Consider the following 19,724-nt stretch of genomic DNA (forward strand, 5'->3'; position numbering starts at 1 on the left):
GGATTCCAACCTAATCAACACTAATACATCTGCCCCCACAAGACTGCATTAAAGAACATGGCATTTAAGGGGACATAATACATCCAAACCATCACACATGTTTTTTGTTCTGTTTTGTTTTAGTAGCTGAGTAAATGTATTAAAAATACCTTTTTAATGACTTGTCCAGTAAGCCAGAATGGTTTATTGACAACAGTAGTCAATACAAGGCAACTGATTTTGGGTGATTTTTTATTGGTTCTTGAGTGAACAGATATCTATTATTGTTATTTATACAAAGAGTCAATGCTGAATTTGAAGTGACAGAAAAATAATCTCTATGAGTAGCCTGTGTAGAACCACTATAGACAAGACTATTTACAAAGAAAATGAGAAAAAACTACTGATTAAATTCTGCAGTGGAATCTGGTGATAAAAATACATGGCAAGCCAATAAAGCCTTAATTAGACAGATTTACAAAGATCTTGAAAAATGTAAGGTGTTTAAAGCCTATGCTTATTCATTGTATTTTTTGTCAGTACTTATTTTGTGAAAATATTTAAAACTATCATATTTCATTGAATGAGGTTGTTAACAATGACCTTAACCCACTCTTGTGGACTTACCTATTGTCAGTTCTGTGAAATTATTTCCGAAATAGAAGATGAATACCCCTACCTGCCATACTACACAGTACTTTGATGACCTTGCAGTGGTAAAGATTTATTTCAATTTATTGATCTCAGTCCCAAGATAGGTGTTTTTGTGAATAAGAAGCAGAAATCTCAATTACTAATACTGAACATTGAATGACTTTGGAAATTATATCTTGCTGCAGAAAGATTATGTTTCTTAATAAATCCAACCTAAAATTATTAGGCAAAACAGAACATACATATGAAACTTATATTGTGGTAAAACATTTTAATGATAACTAATATTGTTTAAGTCAAAAATACAGTCAATATGTTTTATACACTTCCTGTGCTGTCAGTAGCTAAAACAAGAAGATCTCCATTCCCATGCATATTTGCAAAGATTTTTTTTTTTAGCTCAAAATACTGTTCCAGCTGTGCTTCTTGAAACTTGATTCAATTCAAAGTACTTTTCCATATTTTGAAATCCACATAATTTGCAATTGAGGACCTTCTACCTAAACTTTAATTGGAAGTGGTTAATCTGCAAAAGTAATAACATGAAAAAAGGCAAATGTTAAAAGAAGGGTCCAATAGGATTACCTTCTAAGAGTTGGGTTTTGTTTTGCTTTGGTAAATCTGCCAGAATGCAATATACCAGAAATGAACTGGACATGAACAATGGGGATGTATTAGTTTATAAGTTTACAATGTTAAGATCATAAAAACATCTGAAGTAAGTCATCAACAGGATGATACCTTCTCTGAATACTAGTTACTGGTGAGCTTGGGCATCTCTGTTGGATAGCAAAGCACATGGCAACACCTGATGGTCCTTCTCTCCTGTTTCATTGCTTCCAACTTCTGGCTTCAGTGGCTTTCTCTTTCCATTTATTTGGGTGTGTTTTTGTTTCTTGGCTTCACTGGGGCTTTTTCCATGATCTTTTCTTTCTCTTTTATCCTCTTATAAAGGAACCCAGTAAGAGGATTGAGACCCAACTTGAGTTAGGTGGGTCAGATCTCAAGCTATGTAATAAGGAGAAAATCATAGAAAATCAAATAATTAAATGATATCTTGAGAAAATTGATGAAGCTCCTCAACATTTATTGTAATAAGCCTTTCTAGGACTGTGTTAATATGATGTTAAGGACATCATATTTTGTTATCAATCAGTTTAGTTAGAAATATTATAACTTTACCATACTTGACATGGTTTATTCTTTTTTTGATATAGTGCATTTATTGTTATTATAAGTTAACATTGTTAAAAATAAAATTATATGCATTTATTTTTCTGTGTTTTTTTCAGTGCCCCTTATCAGTCACTTTTTATTCACTATATATTATGATATTTATGTTGTTATTTTAAGTGTATTGACTATAAGTGGCCTTTATCTTGTAATAATTATACAACAGTAAGAACCTAGTATACCTAGGGGAAAAAAGAGAATTTGCTTTGTCTGGAATGTATGGTCTTTATAAGAAAATGGATTTAGGCTATATTGTAGGGGAACTAAATTTTTAGGTTGAGTCATTTTTAACTGTGTTGTTTAGTCATTAACTATGGACAGCTTTAGAAGTCTTGAACTATACAAAGTATTGCTCTGAGAAGACTAATCACTAAGGAAGCAGCTTCTGGGAGTTTAGACAGCTAAAAAACCCTTTTTATGGTCAAGGAAATCAATAATGAGGGCCAAAATTGAAGTTTGGGGGAATGAGAATGGAAATTATTATAACAAAAATTGAATTACTGTTTGTGGTGGTGTACAGCTGTATATAACCGTGAAAAACATGTTCTTAACCTTAATCCATTCCTGTGGGTGTGAACCCCTTGTAAGTAAGACATTTTGATGAGGTAACTTCAGTTAAGCTGTGAAACATCTCAATCAGGAAGAGTTTTAACTTTATTACCGGAGTCCTTCATAAGCAGAGTGAAGTTCAAAGACAGAGAGAAAGACACAGTGAGCATCCAGAAGCTGAAATTCAATGGAACCTAGAAGATAACAGAGATGCTAGGAGAGTCCATCAAGTGCTTTGCCATATGACAGAAGCCAGGACCAAGGATCACTGGCCACAAGCCACAGAATATCAGTCTTTGGGAAGAAAGCATCACCTTGATGATGTCTTGATTTGGATTTTCTTTGAGCCTCAAAACCATGAGCAAATAAATTCCCATTGTTTAAGCCAACCCATTGTATGGTATTTGCTTAAACAACTTAGGAAATGAAAACACTATTTTACAAGGCATAAAACTCTATAAAAAGCTGTCATTTTATTATTATTAGTAGTAGTAGATTACTGTTATACTTATTACTAAAATAACTTAGCAAAATAGGCAGAAGTATATCATAATGACAATGTTAAAGAATTTAAAGCAAAAAATCAGGGCATATAAGTGACCATAGGTTTGCATTTCTTGAAAGTAATTAGAACTGGGACTAGAACACAGGTAGTATCTGATCATTTTCTATTAGTGTCACGTTCTGCTAAAAGTTGGCAAATGTGTTTACCAATGAAGGGAGTTGGAGTCAGTACACCATGTGGGACAGTGGAGAGAGGTTCCAGAAATCCTTATGAAGGCTTGATTATAAATAATTGTGATATTCCTGAAAAGTAATACAGGTTCATTTTCCAGGGATGTCTCTGACCCTATATAAAAATTAGATATTTAGATAAAATAATAGAATTTAATATTTATCAAGTGGCTACAAACTTGCTCCTTTGCTAAAACAAATACCTTGCAGTGGGTTGGCTTAAACAAATGGGAATTTATTGATTAATGGTTTTGAGGCTAGGAGAAACCCAAAATTGAGGCATCAGCAGAGTGATGCTTTCTAACCTATTTCTGTGGAATTCTGGCACTGGCTATCTGTGAGCCTTCGTCCTTGACTTTTCAGTTATATGTCAATTCATGTGGCAGCTTCCTTCTTTTCCAGGTTCCACTGACTTCCAGCTCTGACTGCTCCCTGTGGCTTCTCTCCCTAAGACCAATTTCCTTTGCTTATAAAGACTCCAGATATATTGATTTAGGGACCACCCTCATTCAGTTTGGGCACACAATAATAACATCTTCAAAAGTTCTATTTGCAAATAGGTTCACACCCACAGGACTAGGGGTTGGGAAGTCAACAAGCCTTTTGTAGGGGACATTTGTCAATCCTCAACATCTTGTTAAACACTGAGCCAGGTAAACAGGTATTCTTTTTAATAATCCTCAAACTGGTAAATGGCTCTCTGAATATATGAACAAAGTATACTAAATATTTTGAAAGCTCAATTTGTCTTCTATGAAGAGTTTATTGAATATATAATCAGGGTCTATAAAGCAGAAATTGTGCCCCGACAAGAGTGGATTAAAAGAACACAGTCTGTTATGGGGTACATAACAGATTCAAACCAGCACAGATGGGAAGATAAAGGAACTGAGAGACCATTGTTCAGAATGAATTTTCCATGGAATGTTGTACCAGTTTGAAACTTTTTGGGTGGCAATGTTTGATTCAGTGTTTCCATGGAGATGTGACTCACTCAACTGTGGGTGAGAACTCTGATTAGATTATTTCCATGGAGGAGCGGTCCCACACATTCAAGCTGAGTCTTAATGAGGTAGCTGGAGTCCTTTAAGAGACTCAGGAAAAGAGACAGGAGCAAAAGCTAACAGAAATGCTTAGGGAGGCTTGGAGATGCAGATAGAAGGATGTTTGGAGATGCTAGCTAAGAGATGAAGCCCAGAGTTTGCCCTGGAGAAGCTAAGAGAGGATTCTGAGATGCTTAGAGAGAAACACCTTTGGAGAAAGAAGCAATGATGCACAGAAGCTGAGAAAGAGTAGCTAAGACAAAAGCCCAGAGACATTTTGGAGAAAGCCATCTTGAACCCAGGAGCAAAGCATCAGCAGATGCCAGCCACATGCCTTTCCAGCTGAAAGAGGTGTTCTGGATGCCATCTGCTGTTCTTCAGTGAAGATATCCTCTTACTGATACCTTAGTTTGGACACTTTTATGGCCTTAGAACTTAGGTTATTTGTAACCTAATGAATCCCCTTTATAAAAGCCAATCCATTTCTGCTATTTTGCACAATGGCAGCATTAGCAAACTGGAACAGATGTTGAAGTCACCAAGGGTAACTTAGGGTGGGAAGGATTTGCTCCAGATGCCATTGTAGGGGAAACAAACAGGATCTCTGTCAGGGAATAGAAAGTATGGCAGGAGATGCAAAGCAGCAGGCTTGCTTTATAACAAAAATCTCCTCAGCTCCAGGGTATGACTGGTTAAGTGCAAAAGAGTATGTGTAAGATAAATGACACAGGAAAAGGAATACAAAGATGGACAGCCATAAAGAAATATGTAGAAGAATATAAATTTAACAAATTCCATGCAGAAAATGACATTACCTCTTTCCTTCCCACCTGATTTAGCAGCTGAGCTCTTCCTATGGCCTGAGGTGGGTCCAGTTTCCACACACATTTGTCTTGTCTCAATTGAGAGCCAGCATTAGAATTATTGATCACGGAGGTGACATTTCCCAGAATGTAGTCTTCATGAATCAGTGTGTTTCAGCACTAAAGACCTTGCTGGTTTATGGACCAACCTTCTTGTGAACTTGGTGACTTTGTTCTCTTCCCATAAAGCTGCCACAGGAAACAATGTTTCCCTTAGAATCTCTTCTGGTCCTGCTCATCTTATAGCCACTTTTGAAGAAAAGGAGGGGTGGGACAGAGGAAATGAATTTTGATCCCTTTCAGCTCTTCATCTGTTTTGGCCTTGATTTAGACTAGACATTTTTCTCCTCAATTAAGGGGGGAGAGAGGTAGTTGCTGTGGCTAAGTATCTGGGTGTGCAGAATCTTGAATGTTTCTGAGGAGGTAGCAGGTCACCAAATGGGATACAAAACTAGCTGGTAAAACATATTAATTTTAATTATTTCAAGATACATTCATTACTTATTCTTTTCCTGTTAAAGGAAGATGCAAAGTGATGCTGTTTAGATTTACCTTGAATAAATTATTTAGCAGATAAGTAATATTTAGTTCATTCTAGCTTCAGCGTTTAGGAATACAACATCATTCTTTTATAATCTCTCCCATATATATTTCTTCCCTGAATCATTAGTGGAAATTTTGAGATTTGGAATCTAAAGTTACTGTGGTTTTAGCAGATCTCCCCAAGGGATGATACTTGTTGATTTTTGCTTTAGTTCCTCATCTGATTAAGTTTCTTTTCACTATTCCAGACCAAATTTTATTGTGACTGTCATTTCATAATGTACATAGGTGGATTCATATACTGTTTTTTGTTTGTTTTCTTTGATCATGTCGCAGACCTTTATGTTGTTATTATCTCTGATTTTAGTTGGTTTTAGCCTGTGGGTGTGTGCATGCATTTGTATGTGTGTGTGTATGGGCACTCATTTGGTAGAAAGAATGGTAGAAGATGGGAAGAGTGAAGGGCCCAACTCCCCTGCTATTGTACTGTCCTGTTCACTGGTTCTCCACTAGGGGCAATTTTGCCCCACCATGGGACATTTGGAAATGTCAGGAGACATTCTTGCTTTTTATAGCTGGGAGAGGGTGGGGATGCTACTCGCATCTTGTGAGTAGAGACCAGGAATGTTGCTAAACCCTATGACACACTCCTGTATTGTGACCCATAACAAAGCTTCATCAGGTCCAACTGTCAATAATGCTGGGACTGGGCAACACTGACTTAATTGAGCAGAGCACCATCTTAACATAAATGAAGACCAAATAAATGCAGACTTGTTTTATCAGTGCAACGAACAAGGGCTTTGCAGTGAGGCATTTCTAAGCTTTCAATCTTTCACCTGAAAGTTCCAAGCTGCTTGTTATTGGCATAATGACAGTCTTCTGAATGTATACTTCTTTCTGATAAAATGGAACCAACACTGTTTTCTTTCATCATAGGTTTGCTGGAAGGATTAAATGAGATGCCTACATAAAAGGCTTAGAGAGAATACAACACATATTAGGTGTTCAGTGGTATTTCCTCCATTTCCCATGATGATATATTTTAGCAGTTTCAAAAGGATTTTTTTTTTATTTTATTTTAACACTTGTTAGGAAGAGGAAATACCTAGAAATTTTAATCAGTGTAAAGACAGGAATGAACCTAATTCTTCCACTTTCTTTCATTCTTTAAGTTCTTCATGAATTACTTCAGCAGGAATTGTTTTAGCACCTTATTCAGGATCTAACAATTCTTGAGAACTCTAGGGTTTGTTCAGGAAGTAAAGCTATGTATTTCTCTCATTATCCCTGAAGAAGAAACATATTCTAAAATAGTTTAGTTTTAAAAAGGTAATTATTTTCTGAAAATAAAAGAACATGTTCATCTTTGCATATAAGTTCCATATGTTTAAAAAAGTCTCAGGGATGAATATTCTACCAAGAGTTTCTTTCAAAATGGTGTGTACATATTGAGCTCTTAAGCAAATGTTGCTAGTTTCTTTTAGCTTTAATTTTCTTCCATTATCTCAAGTAAAGACTTCTTTCAAAATAAAATATATTCCTCTATTTTTCAATTTTAAAAATAATACATGGCTATTTTAGAATATACATAAAAATAAAAGCATAAAGAAGAAAGAAAAAATTCACCCAGAAATTAAAATGTTTAATGTATTCATAATTTTGTTCTGAATTTTTGTCAGCACATTACAGAAATATATACATAAGTTTCAAAATTGAAATCATACTGTATGCATAATTTTGCATCATTTAAGAATATAACATTGTATCTTTTTCCAAGTTATTTAAATTCTTTGAAAACTCTACTTTAAATAGCTGCATTTTGTGAAATTTCATAGTCATTTATGCTAATTAGAAGTATGCTGTAATAGATTTCCTAATTATCAAAGTGTGCTACAGTAAACATTCTTATCCCTTGGATAACATTTTTAAATTTTTATTTTTATTTCTTTAATTTTTGGAGCAGTTGTAGGTTTACAGAAACATCAGGCAGGAAGTACAAAGTTCCCATATAACCCCCTTTCACAAGCAGTTTTCCCTGTAACATTTTGCATTACAATTTGTTACAATTCATGAAAAAATATTATTATAATTTTTCTATTAAATTGAGTTTATGTTCACACTGTGTTGTACAGTTCTATGAGTTTTGTGTCTCCATGTGTTGTAATTTATACCTAAATTACCTAAAATTTCCCTTTTCTATCCCACATTAAAGAATAAAAGATCCTAGCTGGGATTTTATAAAAATGTGATAAAGAAAACTTTTATTATTCAGAAATTTGTGATTGCAAAGTTATGAAAATTCAGTTAAAAGAGTGAATATTTATATTCCAGATATTCATACATATTGTGATCTTGAATTCTGATTTTAAAGAACAGTTCAAAAGTTTTCATGGGATTCAGAGATTTCAATATGTGGGCAATTTCCTTCCATTTCTTTCCTTTCCCCAGGCAAGCACACAGTTTAAAATAAAATTGCCTGTTTAGTAGTTTTCATTTTTTCTAAAAGCCTTCAGAAAACTTTAAGAGTTTCTCTGACAAAGTTAACTGTTTTTCAAAAAGCATAAAGAATCCAATGTTTAAGTGGCTGTGTCCTTCTACGATGCATACAAAAACAGACTTACTATGAATATATGGATTTTCCATCCCATGCAATACTTGAGAGTTAATAAACATTTTCCTTTCTTCATCATAATGTGTGATACAAATTTACACTGGGTTAAGATACTAAGAAGTTTTTCGAGGGAGTTAAAAGTATTGGTAACTTGGTGCAAGGGTGACATGTCCAAATATGTGTAAGATTATTCATCATAATTTAGGAAGAAAACTATGGCAATTCTAATTATACATATTTTTATTTTAAAAATGAAAAGAGCTTATACTTATAAAGATGAAATCTGTGGACTCATATGGTCCCATGTGCAGTGGGCAGTGTTGACTGAGAACAACTAGGATTTCCTCAATATTCCAGAGGGATCCACAGAATTGCTTTTACTTTTTCATTTTGTTTGAGTTTAGTGTCACAAACTACCGTTTCTGTTTGCCTGCTTAAATGAGAATATCTCATTTGAACTGAAGTGGTCTTTCCAAGATGAACAACAGACTTAAAAATGATTCCCTCATAGAAACTGTAATTCAAAGATAATACAAAAATGCAATTAGAAGTGAATAGAAGGAAAATGGCCAAACTAACCTTTCTTGTACTACTAGTAGATCTTTTTAAGAACTAATAAGAGAGAAAAGCAGTGATGATCAATTGAGCATGATGATCAATTAATAAAAAATTAGATATTATTTTAGGAGTGGAATATGGATTTACATCCACTGCCATTAACAATGAAGCATCTCCTATGTGTGTGTGTGTTTGCACTTGCATGTATGTGTATGTAATAAATATTGTAACTTTATGAGTTATCTTAAATTTTTACTGCTACTAAAAGCTAGATAACACTAATTTAGTTTAGAACCATACCTTTGACACCTATCTGTACCTTAAAGTGTCAACCCAATCTTTGGGAAGAAAAAATCAAAATTGATGACACAACTATTATTATTATTGCTAACATATATTAACAGTAATTTCTTACATAATAATATATTACCAACATGTCAGTGAGAATAAAATAGTTTCTCTAAAAAATAAAATGATGTAACAACATTTTCTTTCATCATTATCTGCTTAAACTTTCTATTTTTTTATTTAATATAATATGTAGTGTGAGATATATACGTGTACTTTCTATATGCATATACACAGACACACATGTAGATATATGTGCATGTATATATAAACATATACTCATATAAATTTTAAGCTTAAAAGTTTTTTTACTAATAGAGATTCACTATCAAAAATAGTTGGAAAACCTTGCCTTTAGAGCGAGGAGTAAAAATTTGATAAATTGTTTTCCTTCAAAGCACCTACAAATAATAAAATTACTGAGGAAAATAGCAATATTTTTATTTTCCTGTAACAATCATTTAAAAGAAAAGGAAATGGAGACATTGATTATCATGCAACTGTGTGTTGATGGATTCTGTTAAAATTTTAAACCATTTAAACAATAAGTGATGAACTATGCACTATCCAATTCGATTCTTCTTTAGGATTTAAAATGGCTTAAATGACTAAATATAGCCTTTGTCCATTCCAGAGTGTTTTCACACATTTTATCTTGTTTTAATTCTAATAATTGAAGCAATTTTTGACCTACTTAAAAGGGGTGTGTTTTGTGCTATTTTATGGAAAAGAAAGGCTGGCATTTTTGAGACAATTTTTCTGGACTTCTTAACTTCTGATTTGTACATTTAGGCCAATCAATACTTCAATGTTATGTCTCATTACATTTGATAGAAAAGCCTTTCGCAGAGTTTCTGTTTACCTATCAGGGTTTTCTATTAGGCTTGCTTAATGTATTGAATTTCACAGTAAGATGAGTTTTAACTCATATTTTAAATCTGAAAGCTTATATTATGATGAACACAGCAAATATTGTGAAAAAGCACTAAAATGCATGAAATCTGTCAATTCTTTGTACCTCTGCACTGTAATTGCTCTTGTTAAGACCTCAAAAATGGCAGATTGCAGATGGCATTCATGGAAAGTTCTCTTCCTGTGGACCACAGATAATACACTTGATGCTTCCACCTGAAGAAATTACATGCTGCACGTAAATCATTTCAGAAAATAGTTATGTACACTTGACTACATTCATAACTATTTTATGCTGTGCTTTACAGTCCTTGGTTATTATGGAGACTTATGAATGACTGTAATAGTTGGAAACTATGGAAGAGTAATTCTTTCCAGGATGCCTACTCTACTGCTCACTTCTTCGGTGATTAGGGGTATAATCCACAGCACATTTCCCAGGTGCAGAGACTTTTACCCCATAAATCATAGCATGACTCAACTGGGAAAGTCATTGAGTGACTACCTAATACTAATTCCCGCTTTTACATAGACCACAGTCTATCAATCAAGTAAAGTAGATTCTTCACTAAAGTAGATTCCCTTGGTGAATCATCCTTTGTTTGGAATTATAAATAACACTCAACTATATGCTAGAAATGTAATGTACTCCATGTAACCAAGTTTATGCTCACTTACCTATCATTGAGTTAAGTAACACTACTTGGACCTCATAACAAGTTACTGTGAAGTTTAATAAAACTCTAAAGGCAATTGGGCAACAGGTGTCCCAAATAACTGCAAAGTAAAAAAGAAAAAAAAAAAACTGTATGTGTTTAAATATTCATAGTACTTCACAGTAAGCAACTAATAAAAATATTTTGTAATCCCAAATCTGTACAACATTTCCCAAGATCACTTAAAAATTGCGCACATTTGCTTTCTCCTGACCAGGTTTTCTATATGACCCTTTTATCTGTTACACAGAACTTCAACATTTTCTTAAAACTTCTTGCTGCTGTACTAATTACCTGGATGATATGATTAATGGAATCATAATTAAAATGAAAAGGAGAGAATTAGACTGTTCCAATGTCCAAAGTAGCCAGTGAGAAAAGTAAGCAGCATTGTTAAAAAGGTACACATTTGATAAGAAATATCAACTCAATTGTCTGATTAACATTAAGCCCTCAGAGCCAGCATTTGTATTTGTAGGTTATGTAGTAATATATACATATCATTTTTGGTGGGGGAGGTTATAGGATGTGCACCTGGCTTTCAACTTTAAATAAAACAGAGAGCCACAAAATTTCACTTGTACCATGTTTTTGCTTAATTAGTTTAAACTCTACTTCGCTGTAGCCTTTTGTAATTTAGGGTGATGGATGTCACAGAAACCGAAGAATCTACTTCAGGGTAGCTCACTGATCCTGTATTCTTCAGTAATTGTAAATATTCAGAATCTTTTATATTTTGCTGCATGTCACTCATGAAAATCCTATAAAACAGGGCATGTTGTGGTATAGAGATGCTCTACAGTTTGCTCAGTAGTACATAAAAAGTAGAGCTGGCATTAACTGAGGTGTTCTTTTTTCTGGATCAGTGATCTATTCTCTACGCCAAATGCACATCTTTATCACTCCTTCCTAAACTTGCTTTTCTCCTCTTGTCCTCTTCTCACAAGTTAGAGGTCACAGAACATAGTGGGGCAGATACCACTAGGAACATTTTCTATGTGAGGAGTTTAGGGCTTTTTCAAGACTGACTCTTTTGTGACTTTTAAGTAGCTGGGAGATCTCCAGCTCCCCCATGGTGTTGGAGAATGATCCAGAGTCTTGTAATGTGGCTGTCTTTGGATATGAAAGTAATTGTCCACTGGTTGTGTGAAAGTAATTTCTTGAAAATAAAAGTCTAACTTTATCTTCTCAGCATCCTCTTGATGTTGAGAACTCTTTCTTGATATAATGATAACGAAAATGATGGCATAATACTTAACATTCAAAGAACAGTTCAAAAATTAAAATATTTGAATGATAAAATGAACCATAAATATATTTCTTTCATATTTTCTCATTCTTTACTACAAAGTAATCATAATAGATATTTATTTAGGAACCTTTAAATAGAATTTAGCTATATATAACTCTTAGTTAATTCAATTATTTGAATTTAGCCTTAATATAGGTGTTCCAGTTTGCTAATGCTGCCATTATGCAAAAAAAACAGAAATGGATTGGCTTTTATAAAGGGGGTTTATCTGGCTATAAGTTTACAGTTCTACGGTCATAAAGATATCCAAACGAAGGCATCAATGAGAGGATACCTTCACTGAAGAAAGACCGAAGGCATCCAGAACACCTCTGTCAGATGGGAAGGCATGTGGCTGGCATCTGCTGGTCCTCGGTTGTGTTTCAGCTCCTGTGCATCCTTAGTTTAGCATCTCCAAATGTTCTGCTGTCCGCAACTCCAGGCATCTCTGAGCATCTCTGTCAGCTACGAAGTGTCTCTCCAAAAGTCTCTCTCAGTTGCTCTTGTAGTGTTCTGTCCCCTCTTAGCTTCCCTGGAGCAAACCCTGGGCTAGCATCTCAAAGCATCAGCAAGCATCTGGGTCTCCTGGCTTAGCACATCCAGGGGTGTTTTCATTTCTCTGTTTTGTGTGAGTACCTTTGAAAGGACTCCAGTAAACTAATCAAGACTTACCCTGAATGGGCAGGGCCAAATCTCCGTGGAAATATTCAATTAAGAGGTCACACCCTAATCAAAAAGATTAATAACTCTGCCTCCACAAGATAGTATTAAAGATCATGGCTTTTGGGGTGGGGGTAGGGGGTCATAATATATCCAAACTGGCACAATAGGATATCATTTGTTTCCTAGGATTTGCCTTCCATGAAGAGATCACATTGATGTACATATTTCCAAGGGTTATCAGAAGTCAGAAACTCTTGGTGGCATTCCCAGATTCACAATAAGAGAATTGTCATGGATCACAAAAGTATAGTCTGTGTAACTATTAAAGCATTGCCTAGGCTTTTCTCCTCAAAGAATCATACCAACTGAAGTCAAAGGCCTAGTCTCACACAATTTTTATTTCATCTAGAATACCTTGCAGAGTGGTATGCACTTAGTGAATTTAAAAAAAAAAATTGGTAAATAAAAAATGAGACATTTAATATTTTGACAGTCAGCAGTTCACTTAAAATTCTTTATCAATTAGCTATTACTGTGTAACCAAATACATCATAATGGAAAGTTTTAAAATTGTAATCGTTTATTCTTTCTCATGAGTCTGTGAGTCTTTGTGAGGTTCAGCTGGTATTGATCATGATTAGCTGATATTGGTGGGGTTCATCTAGCAGATCAGTTGGAAGCTGGCAGGTCTAGGATAGCTTTAGCTGGGATGGATCAGCTCTGCATCTTGTAGACTCTCTTCCTAAGGACACATGGACAGAATTGTGGCAGCATGTTAAGTGGCCCAGGCTCAGAATCCTATGCCATTGCTTCCTGGAATTTTTTTGGCCCAGTCAAGTCATAAGTCCAGCTCAGATTCAAGGGGGGTCAGGAAACAGTCCACCTATGGACGAAAAAAGCTGCAAAGTCACATACAAACAGCATGGATATAAGAAGGAGTGAATAAAGGGCATTTTCCCAGTTAATATCTGGAACATTCATGAAAAAAAGAGAGACAGAGAGACATCAGAATATGCTGAATGTTAAAAAATCCTATGTGATTAATTTATTAGTAGCCACATTTTCCCTGTCAGCAATTTAAAATGAAAATGTATATTCCAGTCTTCAATTGGTGTCATCAGAATGAGGTTAATTTAAATGGCTTATGCCATTTGTCAAAATAGACTAGTCATTCATACAAACAACCTAACCAGTGGATTTGTCAAAGCCCTAATTTTCATGAACTAGGCATTGCTGTTCATAGTACAATGCTTCTACTCATATGAACTTGTGGTTTTCACTTTATTTCTTTAGTTTTATGCAGTCTTCCCTATTTAAATTTATATAAGTTGTCCAAATATACCTTTATATTACAAAGAATTATTAGGCTTAGTAATTGATGATATGTTTTGTTTTCTGGAGTGAGGAAAAATTAAGAGCCTTTGAAAACAAATTTTGGAGCATTATATGGTTTAAAAAATGATGTTACATTCATCAGACTTTTTAAAGTTTTTAATTTGTAGTTATAGGATAGAGTTGAACACAAGTATTTTATTATACTCAATATACCTTTTATTTTATTCAAGTATACCTTATACATAGTAATTACACTTATAACACATACCATTTCAATTTACTATTTATAATGATATAAAAATTTAAAAAGCATACATTTTATAATTATAATTAATAATTTACTTTAAAATTTTGTTCCATTTTTTGCCAGTCATTATTTCCTATTATTATAAGAAATACACACAAAACAGGTATTAGTCTGAATGGAAACACTAAAAGAAGTAAGGAGGCAAGATCAAAGATGAGACTCCAATGTTCCAATTCGGTTTGAGAGTGAATCCAGGCCTTAGAGGAGAGTGGTCAATGGACTGTGTCATACAATGCCCTGCTATCATGGGGTTGACCTGGCCAGAAGAGTAGGTGCCTCATTCATTCTCCCCAGTGTCCTACCTCCTTCCCTGTGCCCCTGGAGTGGAATGTCCACATCTTCAGGAACTCACTCTCAGAACTACAGTGGCCTAGAATTGTTTAGTTAAAACAAATGACACATCTCTACTTCTTTTGATTAGTAATCACTTAATTTACCATCTCAGAAACTGCTCTGTCTCCCTAAGCTTATTTAGCTTTATCAAAGATAATAGTGAAAGATATGAGAACCAGAACCTAAGCAGATTAAAGTGCAGTTGTTAAACACATACTAAAATGAGATAAGAGAGCATTACTGATACCCTGGAGCTAAAGGGAAGATTGTGCTTTAGAAGAGTCACTGCTTTTGTACTTTAAGGATTTGTTGTGAGTTTTTTCTGCACATTTCATTTAGAAAATGGGTCACTAAAAGATTGTCAGTTGCTAAAAAGTCAATTATAAGTGCTATTAGTGTCTTGAAAGGAAATAAAAGTCAATTGTTAAAAATTAACATGCATATATTTTCAAGCATATTTAGAGAGGAAAGAAACAGTTTCAAATTTAGTTCATTGTAGAAAAGACCTAATATAAGTCTATCTGCTGTAAACCAAGTATGCCTACTATTGCCCTTGCAAAAAAAAAAAAAAAAAACTACCCTTGTTAAATAGTATTTGTAAAAATGAAGACGTTCTCCCTGCTGTGATGCAATTGATCTGGATTTTGCAAGTATGACAAATATATACACATTAGTAAATACTAATAAACACCAAAAATATTAGTCTAAATGAAAGGATTCCAATTAAATGTTTCATCTTCTTTGTATTCCTAAGCAAGCATAATTCAGAACCCTGATGTAACTGTAAGTAACAGTTGACTTTTATTTTGCTTTTTACTATTATATTAATTTGTAATGATTGCCTGTTAACTCTCAGTAACAGTGTCATGTCTCTGTGTTATATATTTGTGTATCCCCATTACTTAGCATCATCCTGGCATTTAGTAGGAATTCCAAAAATAGTTTTGTTAACAATGAATTAATGACTGAATAAAGAATGAAAAAATGTTAAGTCAAGAGTGAGGATTAGCTCTAAGAGAAAACACCCATGCAGAAATCCTGGAATATACAGAATCCACAGGAAATGTAAAGGAAGTAGTTAATTGTTATTGTTTGTTTATTCTACATGATTTCCATCAGCATTCACTATGGGGCAATGCAAACAGTGTTATTTTTGGAATATTTAGTTCTTTGTGCCCTTGTGAATGGAAAAAATAGCTTAAACCTTCCGATTTTCTTCAGCACTACTTAAACCAGCAACCCTAACACTACCTTCTACCTCAAAGATCATTCCTGACATAAATTAGCAACTGACTTAAGCTCACATTGGCCTGTATATTGTTTCATTGAATTCTTTGACAATGGAAACATTTATTTTATAAAACATAGTACCTTAAGATAAACAGGAAAAATGACAGGACTTGGATGTTTTGGACTTGGTGGAAAGGTGCCTAGTTTAATTTTCTTACATACTTGTCCGTTTTCTCCTGTGTATTATTTAGACTTAACTTTTCTCAGTCTCAGGACTAAATGTTCCAGTTTGGAGAATAGCAAATTTTCTGTCTTTAAATATCCTCTCTACCTGAATTAATTGCTAAAATCCTCGTTTCCTACACTCTATATGCCTAATCAACAATTGGTTAAAAATTAATAAATAACAATCTGATGTTAATGGAAGAATGAGATTTTGATATAAATTATCCAGATAATACAGTTACTGGCTGTTTATACTGATCAAAATCACCAAATGCTGTCTCAAAGCTCTGCTTCTGTTTGCCTATATAAACACAAAATGTATTATCTTAAGATTCAGCTTTATGAGGAATAATTGCTAGAGTTTTAGAGAATAGCTCCAACATTTTATTTGTGTTTGCACAAAACTAAACTTAGATTGAGCACCTTCCTATTTATATCTTTTGAGCAGGTCTGAGCAGTCTCAAGAGAAACTATGTATTTCTCAAATGAACAGCATATTCTTAGATCTGATGTTTTGTCTTACAAAATTCAATATTTCCTTTCTTTAGAAGAAGAAAAGATTTAACAATGCTGTAGCAAGCAGCACTTTAGGTATAATAAATTCAAGCATTCTAGTACTCCATTTTGCAAATGCCTTCCATTTTCTCAGATAATCAATGCATTTTTTTTCTATTTATACAGCTTTTCAAAAGGATACTTATAAAAATGCACATAATTCTGCACATTTTCTCTCTTTATTATCTTGCAATTTTTGTGTGGAACTGAAATGTCTGTTAATAGTACTATCAACTTTCCTGGTAATATCAGTAGTATCTTGGTATGTCCTACCTTTTCAAGTGGGGAGATTGAAGGAAAAAAATGTCCAAGAAATCTATTTGAACATATTCAAATTTGTGTTTTGCCAAGGCCACAAATAAAACTTCCTGGCCTGGACACTGTTGGCCACTGGCCAAAATAGTAAGAGAGAAGACAGTCAACCAAGCACCATTATTCACAATGCAACTAAGGATGTATGGAATTCTCGAATTATAAATAGTGATATGAGGCATTGTGCCTGTAGTACACATTTCATAGTTAAAACAAAATCTTTATGGTAGTATTTGTATCAGACAGGGTTCCAGCAGGAAACAGACTGCTCATTCTAATTTGACAATTTACAGATAACTGAGTAATGGGATTGTTGTTAAAGGTGTAGGCAGGGTTTAGGTAAACCAGCTGGGAATAGTACAGTGGTTCAGAACTGGAAACAGCAGGGAAATTTCAGTAACCCTAGACCTGAAGGGTGGAATCAGTTACAGGAATGCAGAAAGAATAGCAAGAACTTTCTGTAGAGGGACGGAGTTGTCCTAGGTTGACTCAGTAGGGAAGTAACTTGGGGGAACAAATATGAACACATCTTTCTCCTCTTGTCTTCTGATCTCCTTTTCTCCTTGTCTTCTGGATCACACATTGGCTAAACCCAACTGGAAAACAGACAATAAGTGAACCCCTGTGACAATTTTACAGCTCAGCCTTCCAGATACATGGAGCAGGGGGTATTATAAGGTGGATATGAAGGGACAAACAGAAAACATTCATAGTCTACAAGCCCCACAGGACCTGGCCTGTCTTTAAACCTGTGCTTCTTACCTCTTACCCAATTACTTACTTTCTTCTTACCACTGTGGCCTTCTTTCTCTTCCTGACAATCAAGCAATTATACATCTTGTACCTCTGTACATTGTGTTTCATCTAAAAGGAAAGGTCTTCCCCAAATCCTAAATTGACTGACTCCTAACCATTTAGGTATATAACAATGCACCCTCTTATTGGAACATATGCAAATCGTCCAAATGAAAATGTCCCCCTCACTTAGTCACTCTTAACATCATGATATTTAATTTTCTCATACCACATAGCACAACATTACCTGGTGTGACAGTTTGGATGTATTGCATCCAGAAAAACACCATGTTCTTTGATGCAATCTTGTGGGGGCAGACTTATTAGTGTTGATTATGTTGGAATCTTTTGATTGAGTATTTCCATTGAGATGTGACTCAATCAACCATGGGTGAAATCTTTGATTGGATAATTTCCATTCAGGGTGGGTCTTAATTGAATCTCTGGTGTCAAATAAAAAAGTTGCAGAAAGAAGGAGGTGCCGCAACCAAGAGAGACACTTGCTGCAACCAAGACAGACGAATGCACAGTAGCTGAGACTGGAGCTGGAATACAACCTGGGATCAGAAGATGCCAGCCATGTGCCTTCCTAGCTAACAGAGGTTTTCCAGATACCATTGGCCTTCCTTTGGTGAAGGCATGCTTGTGTTGATGCCTTCATTTGGATATTTTCACGGCCTTCAGACTATAAGTTTGTAACCAAATGAACCCCCTTTTATAAAAGCCCATCCATTTCTGGTATTTTGCATAATGGCAGCATTAGCAAACTGGAACACATGGGGTTCATATATTTTTTGCCTTATTCTTTTACTAGAATTTAAGTTTATAGTCTAAGACATTGGCTGAATGTCCCTCTGCTCATAGTATGTTCAGAGTTCATAACAGTCCCTGGCACAGAGAAAAGCTTCACTAGATTTTAAATGAATATTTTATATCACTGTGATTGTTAGGTTCATGTATCAGTTTGGCCATGTGATGGTTCCCAGGTGTCTGGTCAAGCAAGACCTGGCCTAACCATTATTGCCAGGACATTTGTGGCTAGTTCATAGACCAGAAGGCTGGTTTCATAAATCGTCAGTCAATTGATTGCTTCTGTGGCTGATTACTTCAATGAAGGACGTGTCTTCCACATGAGATAATTCAATGAACTAGATTTAATCCAATCCACTGAAGACTTTTAAGGGAGAAGAAAAAGAACATTCCCTTCTTCTTCAGCCAGCCAGCCTCTCCTGGGAAGTTCATTGAAGACTTTCATTGGAGTTGCCAGCTTGCTGCCTGCCTACAGAATTTAGACTCATGCATCCCCACAGTTGTGTGAAACACTTTTATAAAATCTTGTTGTGCCGGTTTGAATGTATTATGTCCCCTGAACGCCATTATCTTTGATTTAATCTTGTGTGGGCAGACATTATCAGTGTTGATTAGATTGTAATTCTGTGAGTGTTTCCATGGAATGTGCCCCATCCAACTGTGGGTGATAACTCTGATGAGATAATTTACATGGAGGCAGGGCCCCACCCATTCAGGGTGGGCCTTGATCAGTGGAGTCATGTAAATGGGCTGACAAACAGAAGGAACTCAGTGCAGCTGTGAGTGACATTTTGAAGAGTAGCTACAGTCAAGAGGGACACTTTGAAGAAGGCACAGGAGCTGCAGATGAGAGACAGTTTGAAGATGGCCATTGAAAGCAGACTCTTGCTCCAGAGAAGCTGAGAGAGGACAAATATCTCAAGTGCAACTAAGAGTGACATTTTTGAGGAACTGCAGCCTAGAGAGGAACATCCTGGGAGAAAGCCATTTTGAAATCAGAACTTTGGAGCAGACACCAGCCACATGCCTTCCCAGCTAACAGAGGTTTTCCAGACACCATTGGCCATCCTCCAGTGAAGGTACCCGATTGCTGATGTGTTACCTTGGACACTTTATGGCCT

Source organism: Choloepus didactylus, chromosome 1 (genome assembly GCF_015220235.1).
Source record: "Choloepus didactylus isolate mChoDid1 chromosome 1, mChoDid1.pri, whole genome shotgun sequence".
NCBI lineage: Eukaryota > Metazoa > Chordata > Mammalia > Pilosa > Megalonychidae > Choloepus > Choloepus didactylus.